The sequence below is a fragment of the Triticum aestivum genome, chromosome 1B (assembly GCF_018294505.1).
Source record: "Triticum aestivum cultivar Chinese Spring chromosome 1B, IWGSC CS RefSeq v2.1, whole genome shotgun sequence".
Taxonomy (NCBI): Eukaryota; Viridiplantae; Streptophyta; class Magnoliopsida; order Poales; family Poaceae; genus Triticum; species Triticum aestivum.
The window spans coordinates 368,889,975-368,904,043 of NC_057795.1; positions in this window are offsets into that span (position 1 = coordinate 368,889,975).

The window sequence follows — 14,069 nt, forward strand, 5'->3', positions numbered from 1 at the left end:
CTTACCAGCCTCCAGTCAAAAAATCCTGAAGGCCCGCAGGAGCCAAGATCCTGCTCAAAGACCTTGAAGTGACTGTGATTGTATTCCACAAAACAACATGTCAGGTACGTGCGAACGATCATAAATCATTCACCATCGTCTGACCAAGCCAGGAACCACCTGCAGCTGTCGTGACACTTTTGTTTGAAAGGTTCTGGGATAAGGAAGGGTAGGGACACCAGGTGGCCTACAACATCATATCAAGTTGGAGTCAAATACAAAAATGCGCATACTGTAGTCAATCTTAAGAACAACATGTTCTGAGCAAAAATATTTTTTAGTAAATGTTGAAAGTAATATAAGCAAGCCATCATGATATCATCGGAAAGTAACAGTACAAAAAAAAATACACTTCCGTGATGATACGTGTTTGTCACAGTAGGTCGCGTTTTCTGTCATGCATGTACATCCATGACGATTTTATGACAGAATCAAGATAGTCATACCTGTGCTATCGTAGAAGTGTTCCATGACATTAGCAAAATTATTATCACTGAAGTGTCCACTTCCATGATGATAAATCGCGTGTCACAGAAGTGCTTTCGTCAAGGGTGACCGACACGTGGCATCCACTGTAGCGGAACGCCATTAAGCTATCGGGTCCGGTTTTGGATCCGATAACCTGTTAATAGCCCCGACCAATGGGGATTTTCCATGTGTAAACTCATCATTGGCTGGAGGAAACACGTGTCGGCTCACCGTTGGGACAGATGTCATCCACTCATTGGACCGAAGGCGCCTATGATACATCGACAGGTGGCACGGCCCAACAAAGGCCCATTCCTGTGAAAAGGCTGGCCTGTTTGACTTGGTCAAAAGGTGGCGGGTCGGCCCATGGAAAGCCTGTTAACGACATGTTCGCATATAGCCCATTTACAACCCGCTAACACAGGGCCCTTTACGACCTCTCCGAATTATGCCGAGTAGCGTCATCTGGGCCGTCCAATATGATTCCAGCCCGTTTTAGCTTCCGGCCCATGTGTGGCCCATGACTTCTTTCGGCCCATATGAGGCCCTTTGTAACTCTTGGCCCATTAACGACCCGTTGTGAAACTGGCCCATAATGAATAGTGTATCACTTTATACCCATTAATGGCCCGTTATTCCATTGGGCCGTTTCCAGCCCAAGTTATCTTTCGGCCTTCTCAAGGCCCATTGGTTCTTGGGCTCATTTGCAGCATTCAGTTACATACGACCCATTACTGTCATTTTCTGCTTGTGGGCCAAATTCAGCCTGTCGTTGCAGTCGGTCCGTTTGTGGACCGTTAATACGTTGGGCCGTTTTCGTGTAAAAAAAGACCCGTTGGGCTGTTTTCATAGACTTATCAAATACGACCTATTAACGGCCCGTTATGGTCCACGAACAGTACGGCCCATGATTGGCGGAATGACGATACGCCCCGTAGAATGCCCATGGATCATACCGCCCATAGAAGGCCAGTGGATCGCATGGCCTGTAGAAGGCCCATGGACCCTACGAACCATAGAAGGCCCATGGACCCTACGGCCCATAGAAAGCCCATGAATCCTAAGGCCCGTAGAAGGCCCGTATAGAAGGCGAATGGATCCTACGGCCCGTATAGAAGGCCAATGGATCCTACGGCCGGAAGAAGGCCCATAGAACATACGGCCTGCAGGAGGCCCATGGTTACAACAGTCCATGTGTTGCCATGATTATTTTGGCCTAGTTACCGAAAATAGGCTATTATGTCCACTAGAAAAACACAGAAAAAGAACTGCAGTGACTAAAAGCAAACAACTAAACAAGATAATAAGGAAATAAATAAGCAAGCAATAAATGCTAGCCTATTACCGCTATTACACATATTACATCCACTGGGCATCAAAGTTCGCCACCAGTGCAAATATATGGAACAAAGCAGCATATTACATACACTGGTAGTCAAAATTGGCCACCAGTGCAAATAAACGCGGCAGCAAAACAAGAGCATAACTGAAACAACTTCACAAGAGCTCAAGAAACGTTATCCTGGGTATCCACCATGCTGGCAATAAGCTTAGCAAGCTTATTAGCTTTGTCCTGTTTGGCGCTAAAATCCTCCAACGCTTGTTGCTGCACCAGAAAGTATGCATCTGACTGCTCCAGGGACTTCCGCAGTCCTTCCGCTTCTTGTCGCAGCACAGCTGATCGATGTCTTTCAGCTTGTAGTTGAGACTCAAGAAACCGAACTGATTCAGACAGTGAGTTTGAATAGCGTGTGCAAGCGGTAGTGGCAAGTAACTCGAACACTGAACCAAGACAGGACTTTGGGGTTGTCTCGCTGTCTTCAAGGTAGTCTTCCTTAGCTGTTTTATCAGCTTTGTTGGAGACCAACAAGGATGTGCCACTATCCTGAACCTTATCTGCATTACTTCCTTTACCATTGCTTAATAAGGCACTCTTCCCCAATATTCTGTCAGCATTCTAAAAGAAGAAACAAGCAGACACATAACAAGTTTAGCATGTACTAGTATATGAAACTCATTTCGGTGAACTAGTTCATTAATAAGGTGGACATGATTAAACTACCAAGTCTTCTATTGCCAAGTACTAGTACATAATAAAATCATCAAACAAACATATATATATATATATATATATATATATATATATATATATGTCCTATGGTCACTGCATTGTCTTGCCAAATCAAAATAGAGACACGGTTCAAATCATATCAGTTCAAGACAAAGCAGTAGTGAAAGAATACAAAGCGTGGGAAACTACACGGCAAAACAAGATTTCAGATGGGTACCACGGGTCTACATGTACAACAACACTATTGGCTCTGTTGTGATGCTAGTAATGTGCATGATATGCAAGTCAACTGTATACACAATTGAAATTGAAATCAATAGAGCTATTGATAAGAGCAAACCTATTAAAGAAACATGCGTGAACATACCTACTGTGCCATTGGAGTTTCGTTTGGATCCTTCAATTTAAAAATAAATTTGTATGAGTAAATACAATGATACAAGAGCAAAGCAATCATAGTGAAAAAAGGCGTGCCTAAGCGCACCTAGGCTCTAGGCGTTGGCAAAATGCATTGCGCATAACTATGCTTAATCTGTGCATAACTACGCATAAGCATGCCCTTTGGTCAGTAAAGCGCAAGGCGGTGGCAAAACGCACAATTAACGCCTAGGGCTTTTTTGAACTATGATAGCAATGGAATCTTAAATTAGAGGAGTTGTTCTTCAGGTTTAGGCACTTGTTCTACATGAACAGAGTACAGTAAGACGCAAGAATATAATACTTAAAAATAGAAAATGAGCTCATAGACCTTACCACATTCTTGGTTCGGGACCAGTACAGAACAAGGCATTCCCAGTCATCATCCAGTAAATGTGTCTCAGGAGAACGTAAGGGAATTTGATGAGTTTCTTTGCCGGTGAAGTATGTTTTCTTCAGGTAATTCCGATACTGCCACCAAGCATTCTTGAAGATAGCAGAGGTATTAGCATAGGTTACCTTATCCTGAGTTTCTTCGGTCCTTCTCTACAGAGAAAAATGGGAAAATTTGCTGTATTATAACCATCATGGAGGTAGGATGTATGGGATGAAGCAAAGTAATTGCCATGAATAACATTACTTACACATAACTCCTAGACAAACACCTGCAACTAGCATTTTCCTTCATCTTTAGTATAATATTTCCAAGATGGGAAGATGCGCACATACAATTTAACAACATCAAATGCAACAGATGCTAAACTACGACTAGTTGGTTGTGCTTCCTCCACAGGAATAGGCGTACTAACTGGTGGAGTTGGGGTTCGCCGTGATAGTACTGGCCCTTTGGGCACTGGAGCTGCCTTACTAACTGCTCTAGTTTGGGAGCTCTATGGTGGAGATGGTGCTGTGTCAACAGGAACTGGGTTAATATCGGCTGGGGTTGGGGTTAGATTGGGTGAAGCTGGTTCTCTGTCCATCGCAGTAGGGGTACAATCTGCGAGAGTTTGGGTTATGTGTGGTAGGGCTGGTTCTTGTGCATGTACAACCGGGGTGTTATCTCCACCAAGAGGTAGCACTATTTTATTTGAAGACTGTTTTTAGTACACTAGATAATGGCATCACCTGCTCCAATTCAAATGGCTGATAAACAGGAAACATGGTTGAATGTACATACATTGTATGAGAGACAGATGCAATAGATAGTGTGGAAAAAAGAGGGCATGAAATAGTTGACATGTATATTGTTTAACAAAAACAGATACATTACATTATTTCACATATATGATGTCTATCTAAACTGGATAGCATAGCATAACATAATTCAAATATATGATGAATAACAAAACAGGACCGCATGACATAATTCACCTACATGTTATCTAAGTAATCAGGACCGCATGACATAATTCACCTACATGTTATCTAAGTAATTAGGATCGCATCATTTAATTCACATATGTGATTTATATGCTAAACATAGGGCATTCGACATGATGTCTGAACTAAGAACATGGTGTTGAATATTGTGTATATGATGTCTAAACTATGCAATGCAAGATACCATATGCATGATATGAGCAGTATAACCGTGCCAAGTTAGAGCATACACCTCGGTGGGGGAATTGGACTGGTCATCTGTCTCTGAATCCATCTCTGAGGAGCTATCGGGACCCAACAAGAGATCTGCTTCGACAGGTAGCACTATTGATGACCCACAAGTGTAGGGGATCTATCGTAGTCCTTTCGATAAGTAAGAGTGTCGAACCCAACGAGGAGCAGAAGGAAATGACAAGTGGTTTTCAGTAAGGTTTTCTGTGCAAGCACTACAATAGTAGGTGATAGATAGTTTTGTGATAAGACAAACAGTAACGAGCAAAAAGTAAATAAAGTAAATAAAGTGCAGCAAGGTGGCCCAATCCTTTATGTAGCAAAGTATAAGCCCGGACAAATTCTAATAATGAGGAAGGAGCTCCGGAGGACACATTGGGAATTACCGTCAAGCTAGTTTTCATCACGTTCGTAAGATTCGCGTTCGATACTTTGATAATTTGATATGTGGGTGGACCGGCACTTGGGTACTGCCCTAACTTGGACAAGCATCCCACTTATGATTAACCCCTATTGCAAGCATCCACAACTAGAAAATGGAGTATTAAGGTAAACCTAACCACAACTTTAAACATATGGGCCCATATCAACCCCTAACGAAGCAACACATAAACTAGGGTTTAAGCTTCTGTCACTCTAGCAACCCATCTTCTACTTATTACTTCCCTATGCCTTCCTCTAGGCCCAAATAATGGTGAAGTGTCATGTAGTCGATGTTCACATAACACCACTAGAGGAAAGACAACATAAATCTCATCAAAACATCAAACGAATACGAAATTCACATGACTACTAATAGCAAGACTTCACCCATGTCCTCAGGAACAAACGTAACTACTCACAAAGCATATTCATATTCATAATCAGAGGGGTAATAATATGCATAAAGGATCTGAACATATGATCTTCCACTAAGTACACCAATTAGCATCAACTACAAGGAGTAATCAACACTGCTAGCAACCCACAGGTACCAATTTGTGGTTTTGATACAAGATTGGATACAAGAGATGAACTAGGGTTTTGAGAGGAGATGGTGCTGGTGAAGATGTTGATGGAGATTGACCCCCTCCCGATGAGAGGATCGTTGGTGATGACATTGGTGATGATTTCCCCCTTCCAGAGGGAAGTGTCCCCGGCAGAACAGCTCCACCAGAGCCCAAGATTGATTTCGCCAAGGTTCCGCCTCGCGGCGGCGGAGTTTCGTCACATAAGCTTGCCCATGATTTTTTTCAGGGTAAGGGTGATGATATAGTAGAAGATGGACGCCGTAGGCCCACGAGGGGGGCCAGGAGATAGGGGGCCGCGCCCTATAGGGGGGGCGCCCCCTGTCTCCTGGACAGTGTGTGGGCCCCCTGGCCTATTTCTTTTGTTCATAAATTCTTAATAAATCCAAAAAGTTGTTTCGTGGAGTTTCAGGACTTTTGGAGTTGTGCAGAATAGGTTTCCTATGTTTGCTCCTTTTCCAGCCAGAATTCCAGCTGCTGGCATTCCCCCTCTTCATAGTAATCCTTGTAAAATAAGAGAGAATAGCCATAAGTATTGAGATATAATGTATAATGACAGCCCATAATGCAATAAATATTGATATAAAAGCATGATGCAAAATGGACGTATCAACTCCCCCAAGCTTAGACCTCGCTTGTCCTCAAGCAGAAGCCGAAATCTAAAAATATGTCCACATGTTTAGAGATAGAGGTGTCGATAAAAAATAAAATACGGACATGAGGGCATCATGATCATTCTAATAACAACAACATATATAGATTTTGTCATATGATTTCCTATGCTCAAGTAATAAGCAGTTCACAACGTCAAGTATGGTTCATAAACTTCATTGGGAACTAACAAACTATAATCTCATTCATTGAAGCAATTGCAATTTATCGTAAATCAGAAAGAGTCAAGAATAGAGCTTTTCAACAAGATCACATACTCAACTATCTCGTAGTCTCCCATAATTGCTAACACTCACGCAATACTTGTGGTTACAGAGTTTCAGGCGGACACTGAGAAAGATAGGGGCTTATTGTGTTGCCTCCCAACGTATTCACCTTTAGGTGATGGCAACAATAATAGCCTATGCCAACTTACATCCAATTGGATATATGTATCAAGATCTTTCAAACACGAGGAGCTTACCAAAGGATAAAATGAAAAAGTGGAAAGGTGAGGATCACCTTTACTCAAGCATAAAGTAAAAACATAAAGTAAAAGATAGGCCCTTCACAGAGGGAAGCAGAGGTTGTCATGCGCGTTTACGGTTGATGCACGAAATCTTAATGCAAAAGAACGTCACTTTATATTGCCCCTTGTATGTGGACCTTTATTATGTATAATCCGTCGCTTTTATTACTTCCACAACAAGTTCATACAAAGCTTATTTTCTCTGCACTAATAAGTCATACATATTTAGAGAGCAATTTTTATTGCTTGCACCGATGACAACTTACTTGACGGATCTTACTGAATCCATAGGTAGGTATGGTGGACTCTCATGGAAAAACTGGGTTTGAGGATAATTGGAAGCACAAGTAGTATCTCTACTTGGTGCAAGGAATTTTAGCTAGCAACAGGGGGAAAGGCAAGCTCAACGTGTTTGGAAGGTTAGTGACAATATATTTTAACTGAGATGTCGGAAAACATAAACCATTATGTTGTCTTCCTTGTCCAACATCAACTCTTTTAGCATGTCATACTTAATGAGTGCTTCACAATCATAAAAGATGTCCAAGATAATATATCTATATGTGAACCCCTCTTTCCTTATCACTTCCTATTAATTGCAATGATGACCAAGGCTACGTTCATCAACTCTCAACAATTTTTATGCCTCATACTTTCTATGTGTGAAGTTATCACTATCCATAAGATCAATATGAACTCTTTTGTTCTTTCTACTTTCTCAAGATCATAGCAACATAGCAAAGCCCTTGACTCAACACTAATCTTTATTATAGATAGCACACGGACTCGCTTACATAAAGAGATCACAATGCAAAACTTAAAACTACTTGATATCAAAACTTCAACCTACTAGATCAAGATACTACTAAAAGGATCGAACTAAATAAAGCGGTAAAGATAGGAGTGTGATGGTGATACGATACCGGGGCACCTCCCCCAAGCTTGGCAGTTGCCAAGGGGAGTGCCCATACCCATGTGATTATTTCCTTGGAGGTGATGGAGGTGGTGATGATGACGGTGGATAATCGCACATCGAGTGTAAAAGCTCCTCCAACTTGCGGATAATTCCCTTGAGCCCATCATTATGATCCTTCAACAAAATATTCTCCTGTGTGAGATACTTGTTCTGTATGCGGGCTAACTCAATCATCTTGAAAGCTTATATCTCTGTTAGAGTGAAAAGGTTAGGTAAAGGTTGAGGGATGTCTTCTTATTTCACCACCGGAGCTTGAACCTCCATGGCCTTCTTGATCCCTTCATCCTTGTTGATCTCTTCTGGTTCCTCTCTTTTCAACTCTATCTTCAATAGCCAGGCATCCTTGTCTTCGTTGTTGGAGGAGGGAGAAGTCATGGTGCTCTAAATCTGCAACAGGAACAGCTCGAAACGAAAACAGAAGATATTTGCGTGATACGGTGGTCGAAACCTTCAGGAGTATATATAATAAATTTTTACCGACCAAAATATGTAACATACAAGAAAACAGAGTCCGGGAGGCACACGAGGTGCCCACGAGACAAGGGGCGCGCCCTACAGGTGGGGGCGCGGCCTCCTCTCTCGTGGGAGCACCGTGTCCCTTTCGGACTACTTCTTTCTTCCTAAAATTTTAAATAATCCAAAACTGATAAAAATTGCCATTAGAATTGTTTTGGAGTCGGTTTACTTACCGTACTACGTACCTATGCTTTTTCGGAGTCTGGAACATTCTGGAAAGTGTCTCTTATGTATTCCTCGGGGGTTATGGTTTCAATAATATTAGTTTCAACATTGATAGGATTACCTGAAATATAATGTTTAATTCTTTGACCGTTAACCACCCTCGGATTTGTGCCTTCGAAGTTGTTGATTTTTATAGCACCAGAACGATAGACCTCCTCGATAACGTAGGGACCTTCCCATTTTGAGAGAAGTTTTCCTGGAAAAAATCTTAAACGAGAGTTGAATAATAACACATAATCTCCTATGTTAAACTCACGCTTTTGTATCCTCTTATCATGCCAGTGTTTGACTTTTTCTTTGAAAAGCTTGGCATTCTCATATGCTTGGGTTCTCCATTCATCAAGTGAGCTAATATCAAACAACCTCTTCTCACCGGCAAGTTTGAAGTCATAATTGAGCTCTTTAATAGCCCAATATGCTTTATGTTCAAGTTCAAGAGGTAAATGACACGCTTTTCCATAAACCATCTTATATGGAGACATACCCATAGGATTTTCGTATGCAGTTCTATAGGCCCATAATGCATCATCAAGTTTTTTGGACCAATTCTTTCTAGATCTATTCACAGTCTTTTGCAAAATTAATTTGAGCTCTCTATTGCTCAACTCTACTTGACCACTAGACTGCGGGTGATAAGGAGATGTGATTCTATGATTGACATCGTACTTAGCAAGCATCTTATGGAAAGCACCATGAATAAAGTGTGAACCACCACCAGTCATAAGATATCTAGGGACTCTAAACCTCGGAAAAATAACTTCTTTAAGCATTTTAATAGAAGTGCTATGATCAGCACTACTAGTTGGAATAGCTTCTACCCACTTAGTAACATAATCAACAACAACTAAAATATGTGTATAACCATTGGAGGCAGGAAAACAAACATCAAACAGTTCAATAACAAGATAATAACTCATAGGCATTTCTTGACGTCTACTAATGTTACCTATTCTTTGACATTCATCACAAGATAAGACAAACTTACGAGCATCTTTGAAGAGAGTAGGCCAATAAAAACCAGATTGTAGTACCTTGTGTGCAGTTCTATCTCCAGCGTGGTGTCCTCCATAAGATTCAGAGTGATACTTGCGTAGGATTTGTTCTGTTCATGCTCAGGCACACACCGTCTAATAATACCATCTACTCCTTCTTTATAAAGGTGTGGATCATCCCAGAAGTAATGTCTTAAATCATAAAAGAACTTTTTCTTTTGCTGGTATGTGAAACTAGGCGGTATATATTTAGCAACAATGTAATTAGCATAATCAGCATACCAAGGGGCAGTACGAGAAGCATTGACAACCGCTAATTGTTCACTAGGAAAACTATCATTAATAGGCAGTGGGTCATCAAGAACATTCTCTAACCTAGACAAGTTGTCTGCAACGGGGTTGTCAACTCCCTTTCTATCAATAATATGCAAGTCAAATTCTTGGAGCAAGAGAACCCATCTAATGAGTCTAGGCTTAGCATCTTTCTTTTCCACAAGATATTTAATAGAAGCATGATCAGTGTGAATAGTAACTTTGGAATCAACAATATAAGGTCTAAACTTATCACATGCAAACACAACTGCTAAGAACTCTTTTTCAGTAGTAGCATAATTTCTCTAGGCAGTATCTAGAGTCTTACTAGCATACTGGATAACATTCAATTTCTTATCGACTCTTTGCCCTAAAACATCACCTATAGCATAATCACTAGCATTGCACATAATTTCAAAAGGTAAATTCCAATCAGGTGGCTGAACAATAGGTGCAGTGATCAAAGCTTTCTTAAGTGTTTCAAATGCTTCTACACAATCATCATCAAAGACAAAAGGAATATCCTTTTGCAATAAATTAGTCAGAGGCCTAGAGATTTTAGAAAAGTCCTTAATGAACCTCCTATAAAAGCCGGCATGACCAAGGAAACTTCTTATACCTTTTATGTACTTGGGACATGGCATTTTTTCAATAGCATCAACTTTGGCTTTATCAACTTCAATACCTCTCTCGGAGATCTTGTGCCCCAAGACAATGCCTTCATTAACCATAAAGTGACACTTTTCCCAATTCAGGACAAGACTAGTGTCTTCGCATCTCTGCAAAACTCGATCAAGGTTGCTCAAACAATCATCAAAAGAGGATCCATAGACGGAGAAGTCATCCATGAATACCTCACAAATCTTTCCACAAAAATCAGAAAATATAGCCATCATGCATCTTTGAAAGGTAGCAGGTGCATTACATAAACCGAAAGGCATACGTCTATAAGCAAAAGTACCAAAAGGGCAAGTAAAAGTAGTTTTAGATTGATCCTTCACGGGCACAGGTATTTGAGAGAAGCCAGAATAACCATCTAGAAAGCAAAAATATGTGTGTTTGGATAGCCTTTCTAGCATTTGATCAATAAAAGGTCAAGGGTAATGATCTTTCTTAGTAGCTTTATTTAACTTACGGAAATCAATTACCATCCTATAGCCTGTAATAATTCTTTGCGGGATCAATTCATCTTTATCATTAGGAACAACGGTAATACCTCCCTTTTTAGGGACACAATGGACAGGGCTTACCCATTCACTGTCAGCAACGGGATAAATAATACCTGCCTCAAGGAGTTTTAGAATCTCCTTTCTTACCACTTCCTTCATTTTGGGGTTTAATCTTCTTTGAGGATCTCTAACTGGTTTGGCATCTTTCTCCACTAAAATTTTGTGTTGACATAATGTGGGACTAATGCCCTTAAGATCGTCCAGAGTATATCCAATAGCAGCTCGGTGCTTCTTCAGAGTTTTCAATAATCTTTCCTCTTCTTTCTCTGAAAGGTTAGCACTAATAATAACAGGATATATTTCTTTTTCATCAATATAAGCATACTTGAGATTATCAGGTAAGGGTTTGAGTTCGAACATGGTATCACCCTTGGGTGGAGGGGGATCCCCAAGAATTTCAACGCGAAGGTTATGTTTTAGCATAGGTTCTTGTTTAAGGAACACTTCATCTATTTCTTCCCTTTCCTTCATAAACATATCATTTTCATGGTCTAACCAATATTGTTCTAACGGATCAATTGGAGGAACAGCAATGGAAGCAAGACCAATAATTTCATCCTTACTAGGTGGTTCCCTTTAACAAGGTTGTCTACTAAACTTAGCGAAATTAAACTCATGAGACATACCATCTATGCCAACAGTGACAATATTCTTTTCACAATTAATCTTAGGACTAGCAGTATTCAAGAAGGGTCTACCAAAAATAATGGGACAAAAATCATCTTGTGGGGAAGCAAGAACAAGAAAATCAGCAGGGTATTTAATCTTCCCACACAAGACTTCAACATCTCTAACAATCCCAATAGGTTTAATGGTGTCCCTATTAGCAAGCTTAATAGTAACATCAATATCTTCTAATTCAATAGGTGCAATGTCGTGCATAATTTCTTTATAAAGATCATAAGGTATTGCATTAGCACTAGAACCATATAACATAGGACATGATAACAATGATCTCCTATTTTAACAGAAATAATAGGCGTGCCTACAACAGGTCTACGTGTCTTAGTATCAGGTCTAGCAATATTAGCAGTTTCACCCAAGAAAGAGATAACATGCCCATCTAAATCCTCATCCAAGAGATCTTTAATCATAGCAATACCAGGTTCAACATTAATTTGCTCAGGAGGTGTATAAGTCCTAGTATTACTCTTATGAACAATAGTCGAAGCTTCAACATGATCTTTTATCCTAACAGGAAAAGGAGGTTTTTCGACATAAGTAGTAGGAATAATAGGATCACTATATGTAATAGTCTTTTCTTCGACTGTAATAGGTGCAACTACTTTCACTTCAACAGGAGGATTATATTTAAACCACTTCTCTTTAGGGAGATCAACGTGAGTAGCAAAAGTTTCACAAAATGTAGCTACTATCTCAGAGTCAAGTCCATACTTAGAGCTAAATCCACAGAAAGCATCGGTATCCATAAAAGATTTAACACAATCGAACTTAGGTGTCATACCTGTCTCCTTACCATCATCGGAACCCCAACATTCAGAGTTGCATTTAATTATTTCCAATAAGTCCCATTTGAAATCAATAGTCTTCAGCATATAGGAACTAGCACATGAAGTATCGAGCAGGTTGCGATTATCAAGAGAAAGCCGAGCATAAAAATTCTGAATAATAATTTCCCGAGAGAGCTCATGATTGGGGCATGAATATAACATTGACTTAAGCCTCCCCCAATCTTGAGCGATGCTTTCTCCTTCGTGAGGCCAGAAATTATATATGTAATTACGATCACAATGAACAAGATGCATAGGATAGAACGTCTGGTGAAATTCCAACTCCAGCCACTTATAATTCTGAAATCTCGTATCATCACATAGCCTATACCATGTTGTTGCATCACCCTTCAAAGATAAAGGGAAGACCTTCCTTTTGACAACATCATCGGGGATACCTACAAGGTTAAATAATCCACGAACTTCATCCACAAAGATAAGGTGTAAGTCTAGATGCAAAGTTTCGTCTCCTGCAAAAGGATTAGCTAGCAGTTTTTCCATCATACCCGAAGGAATCTCAAAGTGAATATTTTCATAAGGTTCAGTAGGTTGAGGAGCATCTCTTTGCTCTTCTGGTTGGGGTGAAGATACCCCAAACAAGCCCCTCAAAGGATTAGTTTCCATAGTGAGAAGTAACAGAAAATTTCAGCACACTATATAAATGTTTCCTTACCAAGTTCCACTCACCAAAAGCACTACACTCCCCGGCAACGGCGCCAGAAAAGAGTCTTGATGACCCACAAGTGTAGGGGATCTATCGTAGTCCTTTTGATAAGTAAGAGTGTAGAACCTAGCGAGGAGCAGAAGGAAATGACAAGTAGTTTTCAGTAAGGTTTTCTCTGCAAGCACTGAAATAGTAGGTGATAGATAGTTTTGTGATAAGACAAATAGTAACGAGCAAAAAGTAAATAAAGTAAATAAAGTGCAGCAAGGTGGCCCAATCCTTTATGTAGCAAAGGATAAGCCTGGACAAATTCTAATAATGAGGAAGGAGCTCCCGAGGACACATTGGGAATTATCGTCAAGCTAGTTTTCATCACGTTCGTAAGATTCGCATTTGGTACTTTGATAGTTTGATATGTGGGTGGACCGGCACTTGGGTACTGCCCTAACTTGGACAAGCATCCCACTTATGATTAACCCCTATTGCAAGCATCCGCAACTACAAAAAGGAGTATTAAGGTAAACCTAACCACAAGATTAAACATATGGGCCCATATCAACCCCTAACGAAGCAATGCATAAACTAGGGTTTAAGCTTCTGTCACTCTAGCAACCCATCATCTACTTATTACTTCCCTATGCCTTCCTCTAGGCCCAAATAATGGTGAAGTGTCATGTAGTCGACCTTCACATAAAACCACTAGAGGAAAGACAACATACATCTCATCAAAATATCAAACGAATACCAAATTCACATGACTACTAATAGCAAGACTTCACACATGTCCTCAGGAACAAACGTAACTACTCACAAAGCATATTCATATTCATAATCAGAGGGGTAATAATATG